Consider the following 9,066-nt stretch of genomic DNA (forward strand, 5'->3'; position numbering starts at 1 on the left):
GACAGTGGGATCGAGTGCACCCTCAGCAGGTTTGCAGATGACACCAAGCTGAGTGGTGCGGTCGACACGCCAGAGGGACGGGATGCCATCCAGAGGGACCTGGACAAGCTTGAGAAGTGGGCCTGTGTGAACCTCATGAGGTTCAACAAGGCCAAGTGCAAGGTCCTGCACCTGTGTTGGGGCAGCCCCCAGGATCAATACAGGCTGGGGGATGAAGGGATTGAGAGCAGCCCTGCCGAGAAGGACTTGGGAGTACTGGTGGATGAAAAGCTGGACCTGAGCCAGCAATGTGCGCTCGCAGCCCAGAAGGCCAATCGTATCCTGGGCTGCATCAAAAGAAGCGTGGCCAGCAGGTCGAGGGAGGTGATTCTGCCCCTCTACTCTGCTCTGGTGAGACCCCACCTGGAGTACTGTGTCCAGCTCTGGAGTCCTCAGCACAAGAAAGGCATGGACCTGTTGGGGTGGGTCCAGAAAAGGGCCACAAAAATGGTCAGAGGGATGGAACACCTCTCCTATGAAGAAAGGCTGAGAGGATTGGGGTTGTTCAGCCTAGAGAAGAGAAGGCTTTGGGGAGACCTTATTGCAGCTGTTCAATACTTAAAGGGGGCTTATAAGAAAGATGGTGAAAAACTTTTGAGCAGGGCCTGTTGCGACAGGACAAGGGGGAATGGCTTTAAACTAAAGGGGGGTAGATTTAGACTAGATAGAAGGAAGAAATTCTTGACACTGAAGGTGGTGAAGCCCTGGAACAGATTGCCCAGAGAGGTGGTGGATGCCCCATCCCTGGAAACATTCAAGGTCGGGTTGGACGGGGCTGTGAGCAACCTGATCTAGTTGAAGATGTCCCTGCCCACGGCAGGGGGGGTTGGACTAGATGACCTTTAAAGGCCCTTTCCAACTCAAACCATTCTATGATTCTATGAATTCCCTGGCTGAGGAAAAACAGACAGATGTGATGCACGTGTCAGATGAAAAAATGGAGGTTTGTGGACCTGTTGGGAACATTGCCACCAGTGACAACTCTTAGAACAAGGACTTGATACACCTTATTTCACAAATGATGGAAATAGGTGTCGAGAAAGGGAAAGACCCCAGACTTAAACATAATCTTTGCCAAAAGAATCGTAACTTTATAAGTTTATGGAATATGACTCAGTTTTCAGTTTTATATTAGTGAGGTGGTCATTTAGGGTAGAATGTAGTTCTTACCCAGAAGAGTTTTCCAGGTGTCTTCAGGTTTCTTTAAAATTCTTCCTTTGAATGATATGATTGATGTAATTTCTTTCTGCGGTTTGGGGGGGGGGGGAGTAATAATGGAGGTAGATTTGACTTGCACCAATGAGCCTAGCGAGACAGGCTCTTTTTCCTCCTGTGAGTAGAGATTATTCTCTATTGCTCTACATAAAACAAACACATTAATAAAATTTTCATGTTTATAAGAAACATCTGCAGCATCAAACATAAATATGTAGAAGTTTATCAGAATAACCAGCAAACAAAAAGGTAGTATTATAAAATGACAGTGACTTTGATTTCTGATTAGGAATTTGGGTAGGTTTTCTCTGTTATATTTTAAAGTAAACAAAAAAGATGCAGCCCTGTGTCTGAAAATTTACTGTAAAGGGTTTGTGCAGTGTACATCTGACCAACTGATTTGAACAGTGTGGCTGTGATAGTCATGAGACGCTGCATACCAAAATTTAATGTCAGCAGATGGGAACATCTCTGTAGTTTGATGGATCCATATTTGTGCATACAGCAATAGATAGACAATAATTCTTGGAATCTGTCCTGATATATCTCTTCTGTGACTTCAAGTTAATGGAAATATACAAAGCCACTTTCTGCCTTTATAGTAAAAGTTACAGAGGAGACTTTCAAGAGCAGTACACATTGGTTTCTCTTCCTATGGTGGAAGTTTTAGATTAAGTTCCTACTGATGTTGATGAGACTGGAAGCAAACCAGTTCCAAGTGTCTTGGGTAACTTTTACTGTGTAAGAACTCCAAAGAAGTGGCTGGTAAATGTTTTCAAAAGAAAATGCTGTATGAGTCTACATAGATTTCAATACATGAATGCATGGTAGGAGAAAGTTAACAGTTCTATGGTTAAAATGGAAAAAGCAGACATTTTAGTTACTAGGGAAGCTATGAAAATAATTCATTTCAGAAAGAGTTGGATGATAGCCATTTAGCAGATCTGACCTAAGTAAAATGTATCAGAATCTTTCGGCAAACCAAAACATTGTGACAACCAGTATAGATCAAATGGAACAAAGTGCTATGCTTGCCATCTTTTAATCCTTTAACTTGAAGTAATTTTGAAATGAAAGAGCTTTTTCAATGAGAAGAAAACCAGAAATGTGTCCCTTTGAATACAGTGAAAGGAAAGAATTAATTTGCTTATTTCCAATCCAAGCGATTCATGAAATAGAAACCATATATAATTGTTTTGACTGACTACAATTTGCATTTTTTTCCACAAAAGTTGTTGGCCAAAGTGTTTTGCCAGATCTGTGCAATCTTGGCTCCCTTGGTTTATGCATAAATTACATGATAACAATGCCTAAACCAAGAACACTGTCTCTCCAGGATCTCCTTTCAGAGGGTAATTGAGAGCAAAGTCTCCAGGGCAGGTTTATTATTTTATGTGATCGATAGCTATTGTTCCTGTAGAAATCTAAATCTGTTTTAAAAGCCGATGACCAAAACTGAATTCAAAGTCTGCGTTTCTTTGGCAGTCCTCGAAGCTCTGAGAATGGAATTCAGTTCAAAAATGAGGAAACTTAAATGTAGGTATCTACCTGTACGTATTTACGTGTGAGCAAGGTGGACAGTTCCCATTCTGGTCAGTGGAGGTTTAGGGCTTGATCGGGCTGCCATCCCACAGTCAGATCCCAGAAGCTTTTTGGTTTCTTATGACATCATGTAGTTGACAGATCTAATACTTATGGGATCCACATGCCTGTATGAAGTGAGCCTAGAGATTACATGGGATACCACAAGGCATTTCAAATGGCTCTACATACCTGTGTGTGGATAAGTGAGTCAAACCCCGTGTTAGTGCCATCATTTCAGTTTAGAGATTTATGTGGTTTACCCTAAAGTAGACATGCATACTTTGGCAGCTGCTGGTGTTCAGCTTGTGCTGACCAGATCTCCACTGGCTATATTAGGAGTTTTGAAACCTAGTTCACATATGGACACCTATGGGTAAGTTTCTTAATCTGTGAGCCGACTCTGTCAATCTCAAAATAGGACTTTAAACTTTTTTAATTTTATTTTCCCATAGTCTTTGGTGGCACAATTTAATATTTTATTTTTCAGACTACACCATAAATTATTTTCATCTATATATGTGGCACCCAATTTTTTCCTTTCTTTCTTGTATGCTGACCATATATTCATTGCAAAAAATCTATATTACACTGAAGCTAGGAGCTTAAAGGCTGTAAACTTATGAAAAACACCTGCCTCAAAAATATCTTAATTACCCCCCAGATAAGCATAACAAGCAGTGAAAATTCTATATTTCACAGAATCATAGAATAGTTTGGGTTGGAAGGGATCTCTAAAGGTCATCTAGTCCAACCCCCCTGCCGTGGGCAGGGACATCTTCAACTAGATCAGGTTGCTCACAGCCCTGTCCAACCTGACCTTGAATGTTTCCAGGGATGGGGCATCCACCACCTCTCTGGGCAACCTGTGCCAGTGTTTCACCACCCTCAGCGTCAAAAATGTCTTCCTTCTATCTAGTCTAAGATAGTTTCCTATTTCCTTAGTTCCTTCTTGTTGCCCAGCATGTTTTTGACAATACATAAATTGTAATAATGATTCTATAGTGCTGGTGATAGCTGCATGTGTGTTTTATTTGGCAGGCTCAAAATACATTATTTTCTGTACATTTTTATTGGTAGTCCTCTGCACAAAGGTTCAAGGCTGATTGACGGCGCAGTTTGGTGTACTGATCTTTAGCAATAGCCATAGTATTGGAACACCTTAATAAACGCTGTTCAAGGCCAGTTTCCAAGGCTGAACATTGTCACCTAATAACTTTGATCAGAGTGGTAGCAAATATTTGAATAAGTACACGCATGTGGATTCAGTCTGCTGTATTTTATTTACAGCAGTAACTGTTTGGAATAGAGACTGTCTGAGGTCTACTCTGGAAATTGAGGTTCATGGTTTCCACTAAACCGGCACGCTTACTGGGCTCTCCTTCTCTTCATCTGACTCCATCCTATCATATTGCCCTTTCTGTCACTCCTTCCCTTAACCTTTTGTTCTCCCTTGCTCTTTTGTTACCTAATGCAAGCTTACTTCAGTTGTGATCGTGCCACGTTCCTTTCTCTCTTGCTTCATAGCTTGCTGAACACACCATTTATAATCACAGTCTGGAGTGCTGCTCAAGTGCTGTTCTGGCTTCCCATCAATTGAATTTACACCTGCTTCACTCAAGTGATACTTCTTCCCAATGTCTTTAGCCAGGTCAAGTCTCAAAACCAACCTCATCCTCACCCTTGGTCACCCATCAGCAATCTCTGTCACAGTCAGCGGTGCTCCTCTTCTTAAAATGTTCCCTCTTGGCTTCTGCATAACTGCTGTTAAGATGCAGCCTTTCCTAGCCATCCTTCTAACAAAATATTCATCCAAGTGCTCCCTTCTTGCTCTCTGTAACTGTAGCAATTTTCTAGTGCTCTCTTGTCCTACTCTATCCATTTGTATTTTAGCTGCAAAGGTCATTTATGTATACTGTGATCCCTTCTCCCTTGCCACCTTCTCCTGCATCCTTTTTAGCACCAAAGATAAACTTTTTTCACTTTCAAGGAGCTTCATAGCTTAATCCTCGCCTGTCATCTGGTATTAACTGTCTAGTTCTCATGTTTGAGATCTAATCAGATCAAGATGCTTTAGCGTCAGTGATAAACTTGACATTAACCAACCTGTTGGTCTCTTCAAACCACTAGCTGGCATGCTGGGAATGCTGCCTCATTGTTTACTTGGTCTCCTCTAGATGGATGGTTTTCACCTTCTCTTGTTCTTAGATTGTGACCTTCTTGGGAGAAGCATCGTGATTTTGTTCTGTGTTTGTATGATTCTTACAACAAAGTTCTAATCTGTGTGGAAATAATATCAATAATAAACAACAATAGTAAAAATGTTCTTAGCAGGGAGGCCAAAGAATGAGCATGTAACTTTTGCCATCATTTAGCTTTAGAAACCACTCTTGGGGTGAGATTGGGCTGGCCCTTCAGCTCTGCCTGCGCCAGGAGCCTCAGCAGTTAGCTTGGGTCTTCTGAATTGCAGCCAGGCATCTACCTTCTGGTATTGCAATGCCTCCACTAGGAACCTCATGTCAGCCATCTGCAGATAGCCCTGCAGTGTAGCATACCTCTGTATAATCTGTATCCAGAACCCGTAGCATCTGGTTATGGTTTCTGCAGATTCTGCAGAATTCCTAATGCTTCACCATATCACCAGATTTCAGGAAAAGTCCTTTGACTATAGTCTCTTTACAGACGCAGGAGAATCTCTTCTAACTCCAGACTTGAACTTCAATGGACAACAGTTGTTTTGGTCTGTTTACATAGGTTTGCTGTGTCTGAATAATACCTGTAAGAAGCTAATGTACCAGGTGTATGAGGCACAGTTAACAGAACCATATAATTGACTGTTGCTTGCGTCTTTAATGGTTTCCCTTGTCATTTTTAACATCAGCTTTTAATCCTCATAAGGATATTATTCCTTGTTCCAAGTTCTTACATCTGGGAAACAAAATATCCATAGCCATGAAATGAGTCAGTTCAATGTGGAGGATGTATTTTTAGAGAGCCCCCCCCTTGACTGTTTGCCTTTCCTGAGGCTTCACTTACTTGGGCAAAGCAACCGAGCTGAAATGTCGCGTAAAGCAGAGAAGAAGTCTTTCCCTCAGCGTAAGGAGCAATTATCATTAAAGAAGGGAGCAGAGCTGAGGTCACGGTAGGTCAGCAAGGCCCAGATCTCCTCTTGCCCACTGATGCAACCCTTTGGGCATTGTTCCTCACCCTGTACTTCAAACCAATCGTGCAAGCTCGTGGTGGTGAGTGATAAAGCTTTCGCAGGCACCAAATGTTCGTATCTGTCCACAATTCTCTTCCAGGCTCTGATCTGCCTTTTGAGGCGCTCCGTGCGATATAGGCTGGACGTCTGTATGGAACATGGGCTGAGAAGAGACAGGGGAGCTGGCACGGATCTCTATAAACCGAGCGAAAGGTGAGACTGGCCACGGTGCAGCTGGCACAGGCATGTCAGAGGGGTGGCAAGGACTGGGCCCCGTGCTCCCGCCAGCAAGCTCTTCCCGCAGGGTGTTTGCCAGCAGCTAACGCAAGGACGGAGGCCTCCCAAAGCCCTCCCAGTCATTTTCTTGAAAACCAGTCATTTTCTTGAAAAGTGCTGAGCACTTGTAGGTTGAGCACCTTTGAGAGCAAGACCATTACTTAGGAGCCTTATACAGATCCCGAGGAAGCTCCGCTTGTGCTTGCCGTACTCCTGTGTACTTCCATCGGCACCTGTGGGGCATTATTCAGAAGAGAAACCTAGGGTCAAGTGGACCGCTAGCCTGACCTTTTCCAGCCTATGGCCTTTAACGACGTTCTTGTGGGTGTTTATATGTCTCAAGTCTGCAGTTACGGAAGACTGTGAGACATCTAATCCCCTTCCAATCAACTATTACACAAATGTTACTGAGAAATAATTACATGGCTCCTCACACTGAAGAGTTCTCAAAACAAGAGTGACTCAGTCAGCCAGGGTGTTTTAATCTTTCAAAATCTCTATGGGATCCTGCTATCTGAGGAGATGAATTTCAGAAATTACTGTTACCTTTAAAAAGATAAGTAGGGTCTGTAGAATCTTATTTCTTTGTGAATTATGTAAAATGAACTTTTAATTTAAAAAATCTGTGTCTCTTTAGTGAATTGCTCTGAAGTGACCTCTCTCTCTTTTCATGACACGTGGACCACTGAAGATCATTTGATTTGAAGTGTGTCCCACAGAGTTGTCTGTCTTGGCAGAAAACAAATTAAAGTCAACAGCAGTTAGCAAGCTGGGTATTTACACTGACAGCAGTCCATTTAATAGTATGTAACCTTTTTACTGTTTAATTCTAAGGTTATTATAAGGCAATGACTGCTTTTACCACCAAACCTCCTGTATGCAGCTACCTAAAGACAGACAGACTGCAGGCATAATTATGTTCAAGCCTTCTCTGTGTGCTGCTTAACTCTGTTGACCTTATTGTTGTGTAAATGAGAGCAGATCTTGGCCTTATCTTCAGGCTGCTGACATGTGACTTTAGCACTCTGTGCAGTTCATAAATGGCAAATACCTGTTTACGCTGCTACAGCTATCCATTTACACCAAGACCATGAACAATATCTTTTGAAGCACCCTGCTGACAACTAAGGTATAGTTATCACTAAAATTTATTTCATGCTTTCAGGAAAAAATATCCCATGACTTTTCCTCTTTTTGCTTTCTCTTTTTTTTTTTCTGCAGAAACTTGCATGAAAGGTCTTGTTATGAACACTAGTTTATCCTGAGATTTCTACAGTAAAATCCAAAAACAGTTTAAAAGCTTTAGGTAGGACTTGAAAATCTGATATTTCTACAATAAAATCCAAAAACAGTTTAAAAGCTTTAGGTAGGACTTGAAAAATCTTTGTTCAAAACCACAGTCACCAAAACCACTGTTGACAAGCTGAAGAGTGGCTGCCTGAACTTAGCGGCAGCTCTGTTACAAGGTGCCTACAGTTCTGCTTCTGTTTGAGTCCAGAAGTGCTGCAGTTTTGACTGAGAAGAGCAGCACTTTGCACGTAGCTTTGACCCTCAAGCCCATCAGGATCCATAGACCAGGAGGTCCTCTCCCTCTGCCATTGGGGAGCTCCTCAAAGCAAGCCTCGCAGGTCGACTCCCCACACAATGCAGTGGCAGCTTCTTCCTTTTAAAATCTGGCTAGGATGGTTTTAGCTTCATTCTGTCAAGCAGTTCCAGGTTGAACCTTAACCTTGAGAAAATCACCAGTGTGCTGCAGCTCACAAGGGCCCCCTCCACGCTGCATCCTCCTGCTCCCAAGCCTGCCACTGCTGCCTCCAAGTGTGGCTGCTGCTGCTTCATGCTCGCGTTGCTGGAAAGGAGCTGGTTCAGCCTGCTGGAGGCAGATTACTCTGTCCAGGGTGGTTTTACATGACCCTTACCATCCAGCAAAAGCTTATCTGGGGTAGTTTGTCTGTGGATGAATCCCAGCTGGTGAACAACTGCTATGGCCAGCATGGTTTCAGAAATGTAAAACTGCCTTGTTTGCTGATAAGGTGTCTTGTTTCATTGGTAAGGTCATCATGTCAACTCCAAGAACTCCCTGATGAGGTAAAGATTTCTTTTAGCCTGAAAACTGTAAAACATTTTCACTACCTAGATTCCATCTGCTCAGCCAAAATGCCTCCTTCTGCTGGGTTATGAGCCACCTGCTCTCACTCAGCTGCCTGTGTCTTGCTCATAATCCCAAGATCACTGTGCAGAAGCACCTGGCTAGCCCCATGCAGAGCTCATCTGGGTCCAAAAAAGCTTGAGCACTTAAACTCCTTGGTGTGCCTAATCTATAATATGCTTGTGCCTCCCTCAGGAGGTACCCCTCACTCTTAGTCACCCTTTACAGGACAACCACAAGGTTAGAGGGGTGTGGGAGAGACTGGACTTAGCTCGCTCCTCTACCTCAGGGACTTCAATCCCATGTCAACTTTGAATCTTTTCTCAGCTAAGAGAGCACTTTAGCTATAAGGGTACTGTCAGGGAGTCATGCAAATTGTCGTGTTGAATCTATTCCGTTTTTCAGAGAAAACAGGCTATAGATTCCCTGAGAAAAGGAATGAATGCCTGAGCTAGTCTAATGGTTAAGGTTCTCACCTGGGGGGTGAGGTCTTTGCCCCCCTTCTGCCTATATCTCTTCATGCATTTTACCTAGGAAGTATGTAATGTGAAATACTCACACAACCCATGGCAGAGGCTGCCTCCTTTCCACCAGCCTGGCTCTG

This window comes from Pygoscelis adeliae, unplaced genomic scaffold (genome assembly GCF_000699105.1).
Source record: "Pygoscelis adeliae isolate BGI_AS28 unplaced genomic scaffold, ASM69910v1 Scaffold98, whole genome shotgun sequence".
NCBI classification, from domain to species: Eukaryota; Metazoa; Chordata; class Aves; order Sphenisciformes; family Spheniscidae; genus Pygoscelis; species Pygoscelis adeliae.